This window comes from Oncorhynchus keta, chromosome 27, assembly GCF_023373465.1.
Source record: "Oncorhynchus keta strain PuntledgeMale-10-30-2019 chromosome 27, Oket_V2, whole genome shotgun sequence".
NCBI lineage: Eukaryota > Metazoa > Chordata > Actinopteri > Salmoniformes > Salmonidae > Oncorhynchus > Oncorhynchus keta.
In genome coordinates this window covers 15,771,317-15,789,922 of record NC_068447.1, presented here as the reverse complement: position 1 = coordinate 15,789,922, position 18,606 = coordinate 15,771,317, and the positions used below count along the sequence as shown (strand labels likewise).

At 49.4% G+C, this 18,606-nt stretch overlaps 1 protein-coding gene across 3 annotated transcripts in view; it reads right to left on the bottom strand.

Annotated features, from left to right (window-relative positions):
• Positions 1–18,606, bottom strand: part of LOC118378578 (ERC protein 2-like) — a 613,000-nt gene that overhangs the window by 273,862 nt on the left and 320,532 nt on the right. The gene's annotated exons all lie outside the window — the stretch shown is intronic.

The following is an 18,606-nucleotide window of genomic DNA, read 5'->3' as shown; positions in this document are numbered from 1 at the left end:
CTGACACACAGAGACACATACTGACACATACTAACACACACTGACACATACTAACACACACTGACACATACTAACACACACTGACACACAGAGACACACACTGACACACAGAGACACACACTGACACACAGAGACACACACTGACACATACTAACAGACACTGACACACAGAGACACACACTGACACACAGAGACATACAGTTACACATACTAACACACACTGACACACAGAGACATACACTGACACACAGAGACACACACACTGACACACAGAGACATACACTGACACACAGAGACACACACGGACACAGAGACACACACTGACACATACTAACACAGACTGACACACAGAGACACATACTGACACATACTAACACATACTGACACATACTAACACACACTGACACATACTAACACACACTGACACATACTAACACAAATGGCATATATTATATATATATATATTACGGACACATACTACACACACTGACACATACCAACACACACTGACACACAGAGACAGTGCATATACACATACAATACACACAAACAAACTCTGCAAAAAAATAAACTTCACTTCTTCAGGACCCTGTCTTTCAAAGACATTTCATAAAAATCCAAATAACTTCACAGATCTTCATTTGAAGATGTTGCGAATTTTCTCAGCTTTTTGTTAAAAATCGCGCAACATTTCAGCGCCCTGCTATTCATGCCAGGAATATAGTACATGCATGTGATTAGTATGTGTGGATAGAAAACACTCAAACGTTTCTAAAACTGTTTAAATCACGTCTGTGGCATTTACAGAACGGGCGTTTCATCGGAAAGTGCAAGGAAATCTGTTCACTGAAAATGGAAAAATATATCCTTCCGCCGCTTCAAGGCATTGTTCAAAGTGAACCGAATTAAATAGAGCCGAGTTTTGATCGGCTACAGCTTCCACAGGTTGTCTAGAGTCACGTCATTTGTTTCACAATTGATTCTTGGTCTAACTGAAACAGGGGAACTCCTTTCCTACTGTCCCCGCCCAGATTTTGGTTCGACCATTTCAAGACATCTTTTTCTCCACGGACAAGCTAAACATTTCACATCGCCTCCTGAGGAATTTTATCGCTTATTAACGTGTACTAATACCTAAAGTTGCATTACAAAAGTATTTCGAAGTGTTTTGTGAAAGTTTATCGTCGACTTTTTGAATTTAAAAAAATGACGTTACGTTATGAAATGCACATTTTTTTCTTTACTCGCAACGTATTCTTAGCTCGATATCTAGGCTATATATGGACCGATTTAATCGAAAAAAGACCCTAAATGATGTTTATGGGACATCTAGGAGTGCCAAGAAAGAAGCTCGTCAAAGGTAATGAATGTTTTATATTTTATTTCAGCGTTTTCGTTTGCGCATAATCTGTAGTTTTAGGTGACGGTGCAGTATTTTGAGGGTGCATGGTATCAGATAATAGCTTCTCATGCTTTCGCCGAAAAGCATTTTACAAATCTGACTCGGTGGATAGATTCACAACGAGTGTAGCTTTAATTCAGTATATTGTATGTCAATTTTAATGAAAGTTTGAGTTTTATCAAAAACTATACGTGGCGCACTTGAAATTTCCGCTAATTTGATCCCCACAGCGGGAGCACTTCCCTAATTAAACACTGTTTCCCATGCTTGTTCAATGAACCGTAAACAATTAATGAACACTTAATGAAAACTTAGAACACTAAAGAGGCCTTTCTACTGACTCTGAAAAACACAAAAAAAAGATGACCAGAGTCCCTGCTCATCTGTGTGAATGTGCCTTAGGCATGCTGCAAGGAGGCATGAGGACTGCAGATGTGGCCAGGGCAATAAATTGCAATGTCCGTACTGTGAGACGCCTAAGACAGCACTACAGGGAGACTGGACGGACAAGCTGATCGTTCTCGCAGTGGCAGACCACGTGTAACAACACCTGCACAGGATCGGTCCATCTGAACATCACACCTGCGGGACATGTACAGGATGGCAACAACAACTGCCCGAGTTACACCAGGAACGCACAATCCTTCCATCAGTGCTCAGACTGTCCGCAATAGGCTGTGAGAGGATGGACTGAGGGCTTGTAGGCCTATTGTAAGGAAGGTCCTCACCAGACATCACCGGCATCAACGCCGCCTATGGTCACAAACCCACAGTCGCTGGACCAGACAGGACTGGCACAAAGTGTTCTTCACTGATGAGTTGTGATTTTGTCTCACCAGGGGTGATGGTTGGATTCGCATTTATCGTTGAAGGAATGAGCATTACACCGAGGCCTGTACTCTGGAGCGGGATTGATTTGGAGGTGGAGGGTCTGTCACGGTCTCAACCACGTGGCAGAAACTCTCCTCCCTCATGTGGTACCCTTCCTGCAGGCTCATCATGACATGACCCTCCTGCATGACAATGCCACCAGTTCTGTGTGTGATTTTTTGCAAGACAGGAATGTCAGTGTTCTGCCATGGCCAACGAAGAGCCTGGATCTCAATCCCATTGAGCACATCTGGGACCTGTTGGATCAGAGGGTGAGGGCTCGGGCCAATCCCCCCAGAAATGTCCGGGAACTTGCAGGTGCCTTGGTGGAAGAGTGGGGTAACATCTCACAGCAAGAACTGGAAAATCTGGTACAGTCCATGAGGAGGAGATGCACTGCAGTACTTAATGCAGCTGGTGGCCACACCAGATACCGACTGTTACTTTTGATTTTGACCCCCCCCTTTGTTCAGGAACACATGTATTCCATTTCTGTTAGTCACATGTCTGTGGAACTTGTTCAGTTTATGTCTCAGTTGTTGAATCTTGTTTTGTTCATACAAATATTTACACAAAAAAAATAAACGCAGTTGACAGTGAGAGGACATTTCTTTTTTCGCTGAGTTTAAATGCATACACAAAATAATTTTATTCTCCTGTGTGTGAGGGGGGTATGTGTGTGTGAGGGGGGTATGGGTGTGTGAGGGGAGTACATGTGTGTGAGGAGGGTATGTGTGTGTGAGGGGGATATGTGTGTGTGTGAGGGAGGGTGTGTGCGTGTGCGTGTGCGTGTGTGTGTGTGTGTGTGTGTGTGTGTGTGTGTGTGTGTGTGTGTGTGTGTGTGTGTGTGTGTGTGTGTGTGTGTGTGTGTGTGTGTGTGTGTGTGTGTGTTTCCTCCCCTGGTATGATAATAAAATGAAAGTACTACCTCATGGCTGACTGACAGAGGTGAAATTACCCTGGGTCAGAGGTCAGCTGAATGACATGGCACATGACCCTAGAGCTGGAAGCAGGGGTCACATAGCCTTGCCTTTCTCATTCTAGTCCTCCGTTATTCTCCTTGCTACTATATCTGGAGCAGGTACAACCTTCCTTTGTTAATATCTCGAAACAGAAATGTATCTACAAGGGATACTGATATTGTGGAAACTGTAATTCTCTACCTTTGACAGCTAGAGGTGACCCTGTCCTCAAGTAGTATGTCTGTGTCCCACTCTGCTGATGCCTGAAAGACCTGTCCTCGGGGGACTATTATCCTGACAGGAAGTTTCTTACTGTTAACAGGAAGTAGCTCACTCTCCACCAGGAAGTCATCGGCTGAGAATCAGATGGTCTGAAGACAGAATTATCTAATTATAGCTCTTAAATAATAAGGAACTTTGTCAGTCTTCTAACTACATCAATGATACAAGAGATCTGTTCTTGGGCCATGAACCCAGAAAGAAAATCCTTTATAACAATTTTCACTGTCCCATCTCTCTTTCCATACTTATCGCGTGCGTGCGTGTGTGTGTGTGTGTGTGTGTGTGTGTGTGTGTGTGTGTGTGTGTGTGTGTGTGTGTGTGTGTGTGTGTGTGTGTGTGTGTGTGTGTGTGTGTGTGTGTGTGTGTGTGTGTGTGTGTGTGTGTGTGTGTGAGGCTCACCATGTGGTAGGACATGAAAAAAAAGAATTGGGCCTCTTTTATGAAGGGGCCAAATCGTTCACACATTTTTCAGGACACCCTCTGTCTTTCCCCCTCTCTTTTCTCTCTCCCTCGCTAGGTGTGCTTCACAGATGTCCAAAATGTGCTCACTCACTCTTCATGAATATCACATCTGGGGAGAAGGAGAGATGGAAAATGAGACGAGAAGGATTCAGATTGTTTGATATGTAAGACGAAGCGAGAGAGTGAGACGCCTCACTCAACAATCAGTACAGTGGGTCTCTAAAACCCAAAACACCAACATAATCCCTGTCCTCCAAAAAGCCAACCACCTAGTCAACATGCCCAGATGGCTCACCCCTCTACATCCTTCCAGTCCCCAAACATCCCCATCAGCCCTACAACACGTCTCTCTCAACAAGCTCTCACAGTCTCACTGCAGAACAACACGTCTCTCTCAACAAGCTCTCACAGTCTCACTGCAGAACGTCACATTTTGAAATTGCTCTAAATGTTTCAATCCCGGTCGAAGTTTCAAAATATTTCTCTCTCTGTGCTCCCCCCTCTCCATAACCCCCAAGATTCAACCCTGCACCTCTCCCAACCCTGCACCTCTCCCAACCCAGCATCTCTCCCAACCCTGCACCTCTCCCAACCCTGCACCTCTCCCAACCCTGCATCTCTCCCAACCCTGCACCTCTCCCAACCCGGCACCTCTCCCAACCCGGCACCTCTCCCAACCCGGCACCTCTCCCAACCCAGCACCTCTCCCAACCCTGCACCTCTCCCAACCCTGCACATCTCCCAAACCGGGCACCTATCCCAACCCTGCATCTCTCCCAACCCTGCATCTCTCCCAACCCTGCACCTCTCCCAAACCGGGCACCTCTCCCAACCCTGCACCTCTCGCAACCCTGCATCTCTCCCAACCCTGCACCTCTCCCAACCCTGCACCTCTCCCAAACCGGGCACCTCTCCCAAACCGGGCACCTCTCCCAACCCTGCATCTCTCCCAACCCTGCACCTCTCCCAAACCGGGCACCTCTCCCAACCCTGCACCTCTCCCAACCCTGCACCTCTCCCAACCCTGCACCTCTCCCAAAACGGGCACCTCTCCCAACCCGGCACCTCTCCCAACCCGGCACCTCTCCCAACCCTGCACCTCTCCCAACCCAGCATCTCTCCCAACCCTGCACCTCTCCCAACCCTGCATCTCTCCCAACCCTGCATCTCTCCCAACCCTGCACCTCTCCCAACCCAGCATCTCTCCCAACCCTGCACCTCTCCCAACCCTGCACCTCTCCCAACCCTGCACCTCTCCCAACCCGGCACCTCTCCCAACCCGGCACCTCTCCCAACCCGGCACCTCTCCCAACCCAGCACCTCTCCCAACCCTGCACCTCTCCCAACCCTGCACCTCTCCCAAACTGGGCACCTCTCCCAACCCTGCACCTCTCCCAACCCTGCACCTCTCCCAAACCGGGCACCTCTCCCAACCCTGCACCTCTCCCAACCCTGCACCTCTCCCAACCCTGCATCTCTCCCAAACCGGGCACCTCTCCCAACCCTGCATCTCTCCCAAACCGGGCACCTCTCCCAACCCTGCACCTCTCCCAACCCTGCACCTCGTTCAACCCGACACCTCTCCCAACCCGGTACCTCTCCCAACCCTGCACCTCGTTCAACCCTGCACCTCTCCCAACCCTGCATCTCTCCCAAACCGGGCACCTCTCCCAACCCTGCATCTCTCCCAAACCGGGCACCTCTCCCAACCCTGCACCTCTCCCAACCCTGCACCTCGTTCAACCCAGCACCTCTCCCAAACCGGGCACCTCTCCCAACCCAGCACCTCTCCCAACCCAGCACCTCTCCTAAACCCAGCACCTCTCCCAAACCCAGCACCTCTCCTAAACCCTCTCCCCATCCCTCCCCAACCCCCTCACCCCTTGTCGAGTCTAGCCACACAAATAGCCAGTCGTTCTTTCACAATCACATCATTAATAAGGAATACATTTTAGTGAAATTAGGGTCTTAATCAGCTTAGAGCTGAGCCTGTGCGTGATAATTTAGCTCAACATCAAGGGAAAGCCCCCTCACCAAGGTAAAGCCTGCTAAGACCACCTAAAGCCCCGTTGGACATTAAGCTGATTGGGGGCTCAGAGCCCCGGCCAAATCCCTCTTGTCCATTCACGTCGGTGTTGATGGTTCAAAGGCCTAGTTCAAACGCCACAGAGAGGGAGAGAGAGATGGACAGAGTTGGAGAGAGGGGGGGGGGGCAGAGGGAGATAGAGACGGACAGAAGGGGAGAGAGAGTTGGACAAAGAGGGAGAGAGAGAGGGATAGAGAGGGAGCGAGAGAGGGACGAAGAAGGAGAGAGAGAGGGGGGGGCAGAGGGAAAGAGAGAGAGGGGGGGGCAGAGGGAGAGAGAGACAGACAGAAGGGGAGAGAGAGTTGGACAGGGAGGGAGAGAGAGAGGGACAGAGAGGGAGAGAGAGACAGACATAAGGGGAGAGAGAAACAATCGAGCAAACCAGAGAAAGATAGATAGACAGACGGAGAGATGGAGAGAGTGAAAGGGAGGGAGTGAGAGAGAGCTGGCTGGGGGTGTGAAGTCTAGTGACCCGAGGCATTACCCACGCTCCATTTCAGCAGCCCTGGCTGATGGGAGACTTTCAGCGCATTAAACATCATGAGACTGATTACTCTGGGAGCGAGGGAGGGAAGAAAGGAGAGAATAAAGAAAAGAGGGATAGAAAATGTGAGAATATGATGCTGGCAGCCCGGTCTAAAACTGAGTCAGGTGATGTTTTAGAAGGACCTGGTCCTTTCTCTCCCTCCCTCTCTTCTTCTCTCCTTCTCCCTTGCTCTCTCTCACTCCATCTCTTCTTCTCTCCTCCCTTGCTCTCTCTCACTCCATATCTTCTTCTCTCCTCCCTTGCTCTCTCTCACTCCATATCTTCTTCTCTCCTCCCTTGCTCTCTCTCCCTCCCTCTCTTCTTCTCTCCTTCTCCCTTGCTCTCTCTCACTCCATCTCTTCTTCTCTCCTCCCTTGCTCTCTCTCACTCCATATCTTCTTCTATCCTTCTCCCTTGCTCTCTCTCACTCCATATCTTCTTCTCTCCTCCCTTGCTCTCTCTCACTCCATATCTTCTTCTCTCCTCCCTTGCTCTCTCTCACTCCATATCTTCTTCTCTCCTCCCTTGCTCTCTCTCACTCCATCTCTTCTTCTCTCCTCCCTTGCTCTCTCTCACTCCATATCTTCTTCTCTCCTCCCTTGCTCTCTCTCACTCCATATCTTCTTCTCTCCTCCCTTGCTCTCTCTCACTCCATATCTTCTTCTCTCCTCCCTTGCTCTCTCTCACTCCATCTCTTCTTCTCTCCTCCCTTGCTCTCTCTCACTCCATCTCTTCTTCTCTCCTCCCTTGCTCTCTCTCACTCCATCTCTTCTTCTCTCCTCCCTTGCTCTCTCTCACTCCATATCTTCTTCTCTCCTCCCTTGCTCTCTCTCACTCCATCTCTTCTTCTCTCCTCCCTTGCTCTCTCTCACTCCATATCTTCTTCTCTCCTTCTCCCTTGCTCTCTCTCACTCCATATCTTCTTCTCTCCTTCTCCCTTGCTCTCTCACTCCATCTCTTCTTCTCTCCTCCCTTGCTCTCTCTCACTCCATCTCTTCTTCTCTCCTCCCTTGCTCTCTCTCCCTCCATCTCTTCTTATCTCCTTCTCCCTTTCTCTCTCTCTCTCTCCATCTCTTCTTATCTCCTTCTCCCTTGCTCTCTCTCCCTCCATCTATTATCCAAGATGGCCTAGCAGTAAGACGTCTTGTCGTGTCGTGTCCCTTGTATATATCGTTTTTTTTTCATTTTTACATATTTTTCTTCGCATATCCTTTAAAACATTTAGCTAAACCTCAACTTCTAAATACTCTCCTGCAACCCGCCTCACCCAATGTAGCTATTTTTCCTAAAGTATTTATATTTACTTCGGATCCGGAACCCCTCAACTGAAGCTTGCCAGCTAACTACCAGCTATCAGTCAGCAAAACATTGCTAGCGGTCTTCAGCTAACCGGTCATCAGCAAACATTTTGCTCGGAAAGCTCTCGCCAGTTCGAACAACGCGACTCTAACCAGAGCATAACGGACCTATTTTTTTTTTTATCCCCGGATTCCCACCGCAAATGGAACATTTTCAGCTGGATCTTCACAACTAGCTATCTAGCTAACCGCAACCCCGGATGATTACTCCTGGCTAGCGTTTCCACCCACTTAGCTTGAAGCTAGCCTGGCCAGAGCCCCTGTGCTACCACCGTAGCATACTCCTGGGCTACAATATCCGGACCCACGACCGGTCTATCGATGTCACCGCATGAAGAGGAATAAACAGACTCACCCCATCGCGACGTCCCCCAAAGGCTAACTCTCTAGCCCTTGCTATCTCCTTGCTTGCTAATTCGGCCTGCTAACTGCTAGCTTGTTTAGCCCCGGTCCGCTAACTGCTACCTTGTTTAGCCCCGGCCTACTAACTGTTAGCTTGTTAGCACAGGCCTGCTAACCGTCTGAATCGCCGCGTCCCAAACACTCACTGGACCCATATTTACTTTCTATCTCTTTTCGATTTTTAATTTGTTTATACCTTCCGGTAACCTGCCTCACCCAATGTAATACGGAATCGCTATTATTTTTTATTTTTGGAATACACTCAAGAACCTCCAGAAGCTAACCAGCTAACTAGCTACAAGCTATTTAGTCATTGTTAGTTTTTTTTACCTGGATAACACTCGCCAGTCCAGCTTCCCTGCCCCATCCACCGCTGCCCCCTGGACACTGATCACTTGGCTACATAGCTGATGCATGCTGGACTGTCCATTAATCACGGTACTCCATTCTGCTTGTTTATGTTTTATCTGTCGGCCCCAGCCGCACTCAGGCTCTGTGTGTAGTTAATCCGACCCTCCCTCTGCCTAGTCAATGCCATTTTACCTGCTGTTGTTGTGCTAGCTGATTAGCTGTTGTTGTCTCACCTACTGTTTTAGCTAGCTCTCCCAATTCAACACCTGTGATTACTGTATGCCTCGCTGTATGTCTCTCTCAAATGTCAATATGCCTTGTATACTGTTGTTCAGGTGAGTTATCATTGTTTTAGTTTACAATGGAGCCCCTAGTTCCACTCTTCATACCCCTGATACCTCCTTTGTCCCACCTCCCACACATGCGGTGACCTCACCCGTTACAACCAGCTTGTCCAGAGATACAACCTCTCTCATCATCACCCAGTGCCTGGGCTTACCTCCGCCGTACCCGCACCCCACCATACCCCTGTCTGCGCATTATGCCCTGAATATATTCTACCATGCCCAGAAACCTGCTCCTCTTATTCTCTGTCCCCAAAACTGGCGACCAGTTTTGATAGCCTTTAGCCGCACCCTCATACTACTCCTTCTCTGTTCCGCGGGTGATGTGGAGGTAAACCCAGGCCCTGCATGTCCCCAGGCACCCTCATTTGTTGACTTCTGTGATCAAAAAAGCGTTGGTTTCATGCATGTCAACATCAGAAGCCTCCTCCCTAAGTTTGTTTTACCCACTGCTTTAGCACACTCTGCTAACCCTGATGTCCTTGCCGTGTCTGAATCCTGGCTCAGGAAGGCCACCAAAAATTCTGAGATTTCCATACCCAACTATAACATCTTCCGTCAAGATAGAACTGCCAAAGGGGGAGGAGTTGCAGTCTACTGCAGAAATAGAATGCAAAGTAATGTAATACTTTCCAGGTCCATACCCAAACAGTTCAAACTACTAATTTTGAAAATTACTCTCTCCAGAAATAAGCCTCTCACCGTTGCCGCCTGCTATCGACCCCCCTCAGGTCCCAGCTGTGCCCTGGACACCATTTGTGAATTGATCGCCCCCCATCTAGCTTCAGAGATTGTTCTGTTAGGTGACCTAAACTGGGATATGCTTAACACCCCGGCAGTCCTACAATCTAAGCTAGATGCCCTCAATCTCACACAAATCATCAAGGAACCCACCAGGTACAACCCTAACTCTGTAAACAAGGGCACCCTCGTAGACGTCATCCTGACCAACTGGCCCTCCAAATACACCTCCGCTGTCTTCAACCAGGATCTCAGCGATCACTGCCTCATTGCCTGTATCCGCTACAGAGCCGCAGTCAAACGACCACCCCTCATCACTGTCAAACGCTCCCTAAAACACTTCTGTGAGCAGGCCTTTCTAATCGACCTGGCCCGGGTATCCTGGAAGGACATTGACCTCATCCCGTCAGTTGAGAATGCCTGGTCATTCTTTAAAAGTAACTTCCTCACCATTTTAGATAAGCATGCTCCGTTCAAAAAATGCAGAACCAAGAACAGATACAGCCCTTGGTTCACTCCAGACCTGACTGCCCTCGACCAGCACAAAAACATCCTGTGGCGGACTGCAATAGCATCGAATAGTCCCCGCGATATGCAACTGTTCAGGGAAGTCAGGAACCAATACACGCAGTCAGTCAGGAAAGCTAAGGCCAGCTTCTTCAGGCAAAAGTTTGCATCCTGTAGCTCCAACTCCAAAAAGTTCTGGGACACTGTGAAGTCCATGGAGAACAAGAGCACCTCCTCCCACCTGCCCACTGCACTGAGGCTAGGTAACACGGTCACCACCGATAAATCCATGATTATCGAAAACTTCAACAAGCATTTCTCAACGGCTGGCCATGCCTTCCGCCTGGCTACTCCAACCTCGGCCAACAGCTCCGCCCCCCCCTCAGCTACTCGCCCAAGCCTCTCCAGGTTCTCCTTTACCCAAATCCAGATAGCAGATGTTCTGAAAGAGTTGTAAAACCTGGACCCGTACAAATCAGCTGGGCTTGACAATCTGGACCCTCTATTTCTGAAACTATCCGCCGCCATTGTCGCAACCCCTATTACCAGCCTGTTCATCCTCTTTCATATCGTCTGAGATCCCCAAGGATTGGAAAGCTGCCGCAGTCATCCCCCTCTTCAAAGGGGGAGACACCCTGGACGCAAACTGTTACAGACCTATATCCATCCTGCCCTGCCTATCTAAGGTCTTCGAAAGCCAAGTCAACAAACAGGTCACTGACCATCTCGAATCCCACCGTACCTTCTCCGCTGTGCAATCTGGTTTCCGAGCCGGTCACGGGTGCACCTCAGCCACGCTCAAGGTACTAAACGATATCATAACCGCCATCGATAAAAGACAGTACTGTGCAGCCGTCTTCATCGACCTTGCCAATGCTTTCGACTCTGTCAATCACCATATTCTTATCGGCAGACTCAGTAGCCTCGGTTTTTCGGATGACTGCCTTGCCTGGTTTACCAATTACTTTGCAGACAGAGTTCAGTGTGTCAAATCGGAGGGCATGCTGTCCGGTCCTCTGGCAGTCTCTATGGGGGTGCCACAGGGTTCAATTCTCGGGCCGACTCTTTTCTCTGTTTATATCAATGATGTTGCTCTTGCTGCGGGCGATTCCCTGATCCACCTCTACGCAGACGACACCATTCTATATACTTCCGGCCCGTCCTTGGACACTGTGCTATCTAACCTCCAAACAAGCTTCAATGCCATACAACACTCCTTCCGTGGCCTCCAACTGCTCTTAAACGCTGGTAAAACCAAATGCATGCTTTTCAACCGTTCGCTGCCTGCACCCGCACGCCTGACCAGCATCACCACCCTGGATGGTTCCGACCTTGAATATGTGGACATCTATAAGTACCTAGGTGTCTGGCTAGACTGTAAACTCTCCTTCCAGACTCATATCAAACATCTCCAATCGAAAATCAAATCAAGAGTCGGCTTTCTATTCCGCAACAAAGCCTCCTTCACTCACGCCGCCAAACTTACCCTAGTAAAACTGACTATCCTACCGATCCTCGACTTCGGCGATGTCATCTACAAAATTGCTGGATGCAGTTTATCACAGTGCCATCCGTTTTGTCACTAAAGCACCTTATACCACCCATCACTGCGACTTGTATGCTCTAGTCGGCTGGCCCTCGCTACATATTCGTCGCCAGACCCACTGGCTCCAGGTCATCTACAAGTCCATGCTAGGTAAAGCTCTGCCTTATCTCAAATCAAATCAAATCAAATCAAATTTTATTTGTCACATACACATGGTTAGCAGATGTTAATGCGAGTGTAGTTTAATGCTTGTGCTTCTAGTTCCGACAATGCAGTGATAACCAACAAGTAATCTAACTAACAATTCCAAAACTACTGTCTTATACACATTGTAAGGGGATAAAGAATATGTACATAAGGATATATGAATGAGTGATGGTACAGGGCAGCATACAGTAGATGGTATCGAGTACAATATATACATATGAGATGTAAACAAAGTGGCATAGTTAAAGTGGCTAGTGATACATGTATTACATAAGGATGCAGTCGATGATATAGAGTACAGTATATACGTATGCATATGAGATGAATAATGTAGGGTAAGTAACATTATATAAGGTAGCATTGTTTAAAGTGGCTAGTGATATATTTACATAATTTCCCATCAATTCCCATTATTAAAGTGGCTGGAGTTGGGTCAGTGTCAATGACAGTGTGTTGGCAGCAGCCACTCAATGTGGTGGCTGTTTAACAGTCTGATGGCCTTGAGATAGAAGCTGTTTTTCAGTCTCTCGGTCCCTGCTTTGATGCACCTGTACTGACCTCGCCTACTGGATGATAGCGGGGTGAACAGGCAGTGGCTCGGGTGGTTGATGTCCTTGATGATCTTTATGGCCTTCCTGTAACATCGGGTGGTGTAGGTGTCCTGGAGGGCAGGTAGTTTGCCCCCGGTGATGCGTTGTGCAGTCCTCACTACCCTCTGGAGAGCCTTACGGTTGAGGGCGGAGCAGTTGCCGTACCAGGCGGTGATACAGCCCGCCAGGATGCTCTCGATTGTGCATCTGTAGAAGTTTGTGAGTGCTTCTGGTGACAAGCCGAATTTCTTCAGCCTCCTGAGGTTGAAGAGGCGCTGCTGCGCCTTCTTCACGACGCTGTCAGTGTGAGTGGACCAATTCAGTTTGTTTGTGATGTGTATGCCGAGGAACTTAAAATTTGCTACCCTCTCTACTACTGTTCCATCGATGTGGATAGGGGGGTGTTCCCTCTGCTGTTTCCTGAAGTCCACAATCATCTCCTTAGTTTTGTTGACGTTGAGTGTGAGGTTATTTTCCTGACACCGCACTCCTCCCTGTAGGCCGTCTCGTCGTTGTTGGTAATCAAGCCTACCACTGTTGTGTCGTCCGCAAACTTGATGATTGAGTTGGAGGCGTGCATGGCCACGCAGTCGTGGGTGAACAGGGAGTACAGGAGAGGGCTCAGAACGCACCCTTGTGGGGTGCCCCCGTGTTGAGGATCAGCGGGGAGGAGATGTTGTTGCCTACCCTCACCACCTGGGGGCGGCCCGTCAGGAAGTCCAGTACCCAGTTGCACAGGGCGGGGTCGAGACCCAGGGTCTCGAGCTTGATGACGAGCTTGGAGGGTACTATGGTGTTGAATGCCGAGCTGTAGTCGATGAACAGCATTCTCACATAGGTATTCCTCTTGTCCAGGTGGGTTAGGGCAGTGTGCAGTGTGGTTGAGATTGCGTCGTCTGTGGACCTATTTGGGCGGTAAGCAAATTGGAGTGGGTCTAGGGTGTCAGGTAGGGTGGAGGTGATATGGTCCTTGACTAGTCTCTCAAAGCACTTCATGATGACGGAAGTGAGTGCTACGGGGCGGTAGTCGTTTAGCTCAGTTACCTTAGCTTTCTTGGGAACAGGAACAATGGTGGCCCTCTTGAAGCATGTGGGAACAGCAGACTGGTATAGGGATTGACTGAATATGTCCGTAAACACACCGGCCAGCTGGTCTGCGCATGCTCTGAGGGCGCGGCTGGGGATGCCGTCTGGGCCTGCAGCCTTGCGAGGGTTAACACGTTTAAATGTCTTACTCACCTCGGCTGCAGTGAAGGAGAGACCGCATGTTTTCGTTGCAGGCCGTGTCAGTGGCACTGTATTGTCCTCAAAGCGGGCAAAAAAGTTATTTAGTCTGCCTGGGAGCAAGACATCCTGGTCCGTGACTGGGCTGGGTTTCTTCTTGTAGTCCGTGATTGACTGTAGACCCTGCCACATGCCTCTTGTGTCTGAGCCGTTGAATTGAGATTCTACTTTGTCTCTGTACTGACGCTTAGCTTGTTTAATAGCCTTGCGGAGGGAATAGCTGCATTGTTTATATTCGGTCATGTTACCAGACACCTTGCCCTGATTAAAAGCAGTGGTTCGCGCTTTCAGTTTCATGCGAATGCTGCCATCAATCCACGGTTTCTGGTTAGGGAATGTTTTTATTGTTGCTATGGCAACGACATCTTCAACGCACGTTCTAATGAACTCGCACACCGAATCAGCGTATTCGTCAATATTTTTATCTGACGCAATACGAAACATGTCCCAGTCCACGTGATGGAAGCAGTCTTGGAGTGTGGAGTCAGCTTGGTCGGACCAGCGTTGGACAGACCTCAGCGTGGGAGCCTCTTGTTTTAGTTTCTGCCTGTAGGCAGGGATCAACAAAATGGAGTCGTGATCAGCTTTTCCGAAAGGGGGGGCGGGGCAGGGCCTTATATGCGTCGCGGAAGTTAGAGTAACAATGAACCAAGGTTTTACCACCCCTGGTTGCGCAATCGATATGCGGATAAAATTTAGGGAGTCTTGTTTTCAGATTAGCTTTGTTAAAATCCCCAGCTACAATGAATGCAGCCTCCGGATAAATGGTTTCCAGTTTGCAAAGAGTTAAATAAAGTTCGTTCAGAGCCATCGATGTGTCTGCTTGGGGGGGGGGGATATATACGGCTGTGATTATAATCGAAGAGAATTCTCTTGGTAGATAATGCGGTCTACATTTGATTGTGAGGAATTCTAAATCAGGTGAACAGAAGGATTTGAGTTCCTGTATGTTTCTTTCATCACACCATGTCTCGTTAGTCATGAGGCATACGCCCCCGCCACTCTTCTTACCAGAAAGATGTTTGTTTCTGTCGGCGCGATGCGTGGAGAAACCCGTTGGCTGCACCGCCCCGGATAGCGTCTTCCCAGTGAGCCATGTTTCCGTGAAGCAGAGGACGTTACAGTCTCTGATGTCCCTCTGGAATACTACCCTTGCTCGGATTTCATCAACCTTGTTGTCAAGAGACTGGACATTGGCAAGAAGAATGCTAGGGAGTGGTGCGCGATGTGCCCGTGTCCTGAGTCTGACCAGAAGACCGCTACGTTTCCCTCTTTTACGAAGTCGTTTTTTTGGGGGGTCGCTGCATGGAATCAATTCCGTTGACCTGTTTGTAAGGCAGAACACAGGATCCGCGTCGCGGAAAACATATTCTTGGTCGTTCTGATGGTGAGTTGACGCTGATCTTATATTCAGTAGTTCTTCTCGACTGTATGTAATGAAACCTAAGATTACCTGGGGTACTAATGTAAGAAATAACACGTAAAAAAAAACAAAAAACTGCATAGTTTCCTAGGAACGCGAAGCGAGGCGGCAATCTCTGTCGGCGCCGGAAGTATACCAAGTTCACTGGTCACGATGGCAACACCCATCCGTAGCACGCACTCCAGCAGGTGTATCTCACTGATCATCCCTAAAGCCAACACCTCATTTGGCCGCCTTTCGTTCCAGTACTCTGCTGCCTGTGACTGGAACAAATTGCAAAAATCGCTGTAGTTGGAGACTTTTATCTCCCTCACCAACTTCAAACATCAGCTATCTGAGCAGCTAACCGATTGCTGCAGCTGTACATAGTCTATTGGTAAATAGCCCACCCATTTTCACCTACCTCATCCCCATACTGTTTTTATTTATTTACTTTTCTGCTCTTTTGCACACCAATATCTCTTCCTGTACATGATCATCTGATCATTTATCACTCCAGTGTTAATCTGCAAAATTGTAATTATTCGCCTACCTCCTCATGCCTTTTGCACACATTGTATATAGACTCCCCTTTTTTTCTACTGTGTTATTGACTTGTTAATTGTTTACTCCATGTGTAACTCTGTGTTGTCTGTTCACACTGCTATGCTTTATCTTGGCCAGGTCGCAGTTGCAAATGAGAACCTGTTCTCAACTAGCCTACCTGGTTAAATAAAGGTGAAAAAAAAAAAAAAAAATCTCTTCTTATCTCCTTCTCCCTTGCTCTCCGAAAGGTCGGCGGTTCAAAATCTGTTGATGTGCCCTTGAGCAAGGCACTTAACTCAAATTGCTCCTGTAACGTTGCTCTGGATAAATGGCAAAGCGAGATATCACACTCTCTCTCTGACTCAGGATCATAACAGCAGCCTGATCTGATTGCTGTTGGCTGTATTTCATTTTAACCCACTGTGTGATTGTGTGAATCCGGGATGGCCGCTGTTGTGTGTCAGTGTGAGGACAGTGAACAGTGTGACTCCATGAAGCTGAGTGTTGACAGCTAAAGAATGTCCATGTTTGTTGATTGCTGGAATGTTGAGAGAGGGTTCTCTGTGTGCTTAGCCACTTCACAGTTCCTGAGATACCTTTTTTAAACTAAATGTAATATTAGTTCCAATAATGTTACCCAAATACTCCTCTTTGTCTATTCTCTGCTCTTCTCCTCTTGTCCTCTACTCTCTCCTCGTGTGTGTATGTGAGTGTGTGAACCCGCCACTGTTCAGTATCATGTAGTCATACTTGTTCTAGCTGCAGATGGCGCTCATATTACTGGCAGGCATAAGTAATGCAAGGTCACTCTAATTCACATGCAAGCTCACACCAGAAGGAAACTCACCCTCTTGCTGTTTCTCTTTCTCACCGCAGACACACACACACACACACACGCACACACACACGCTCACACACACGCTCACACACACACACACACACACACTTACACACACACACGCTCACACACACACACACGCTCACACACGCTCACACACACACACACGCTCACACACACACACACGCTCACACACACACACACGCTCACACACACACACACACACACACACACACACACACACACACACACGCTCACACACACACACACACACACACACACACACACACACACACACACACACACACACACACACACACACACACACACACACACACACACACACACACAACCTAGATTTCGACTTTGACTCTTTATAGCTCCCATAAGAAAAACTTAGTGTGAGAGAAAATGAAGGGAAAGGGGAGAGAGACAGACAAACAGACAGAGAGGAAGAGAGACAGACAAACAGACAGAGAGGAAAAGAGACAGACAAACAGACAGAGAGGAAGAGAGACAGACAAACAGACAGAGAGGAAGAGAGACAGATAAACAGACAGAGAGGAAGAGAGACAGACAAACAGACAGAGAGGAAGAGAGACAGACAAACAGACAGAGAGGAAAGAGAAACTCAAGTCAAGTTAACCCAGCCCAGCCCAGTCCAACACGGTCCAGCCCAGTCCAGCACGGTCCAGCCCAGTCCAACACGGTCCAGCCCAGTCCAACACGGTCCAGCCCAGCATGGTCCAGCCCAGTCCAACACGGTCCAGCCCAGTCCAACACGGTCCAGCCCAGTCCAACACGGTCCAGCCCAGCATGGTCCAGCCCAGTCCAGCACGGTCCAGCCCAGTCCAACACGGTCCAGCCCAGTCCAGCACGGTCCAGCCCAGTCCAACACGGTCCAGCCCAGTCCAGCACGGTCCAGCCCAGTCCAACACGGTCCAGCCCAGTCCAACACGGTCCAGCCCAGTCCAACACGGTCCAGCCCAGTCCAGCACGGTCCAGCCCAGTCCAACACAGTCCAGCCCAGTCCAACACGGTCCAGCCCAGTCCAACACGGTCCAGCCCAGTCCAACACGGTCCAGTCCAGTCCAGCACGGTCCAGCCCAGTCCAACACGGCCCAGCCCAGTCCAACACGGTCCAGCCCAGCATGGTCCAGCCCAGTCCAACACGGTCCAGCCCAGTCCAACACGGTCCAGCCCAGTCCAACACGGTCCAGCCCAGCATGGTCCAGCCCAGTCCAGCACGGTCCAGCCCAGTCCAACACGGTCCAGCCCAGTCCAGCACGGTCCAGCCCAGTCCAACACGGTCCAGCCCAGTCCAACACGGTCCAGCCCAGTCCAACACGGTCCAGCCCAGTCCAGCACGGTCCAGCCCAGTCCAACACAGTCCAGCCCAGTCCAACACGGTCCAGCCCAGTCCAGCACGGTCCAGCCCAGTCCAACACGGTCCAGCCCAGTCCAGCACGGTCCAGCCCAGTCCAACACGGTCCAGCCCAGTCCAACACAGTCCAGCCCAGTCCAACACGGTCCAGCCCAGTCCAACACAGTCCAGCCCAGTCCAACACGGTCCAGCCCAGTCCAACACGGTCCAGTCCAGTCCAGCACGGTCCAGCCCAGTCCAACACAGTCCAGCCCAGTCCAACACGGTCCAGCCCAGTCCAACACAGTCCAGCCCAGTCCAACACGGTCCATTCCAGTCCAACACGGTCCAGTCCAGTCCAACACAGTCCAGTCCAGTCCAACACGGTCCAGCCCAGTCCAACACAGTCCAGCCCAGTCCAACACAGTCCAGCCCAGTCCAACACGGTCCAGTCCAGTCCAGTCCAACAGCCAACAGTAGGTGGGCAAATAGGGGGTCATATGGATGTTTGATCTCTTCTCCACATAACCCAGATTT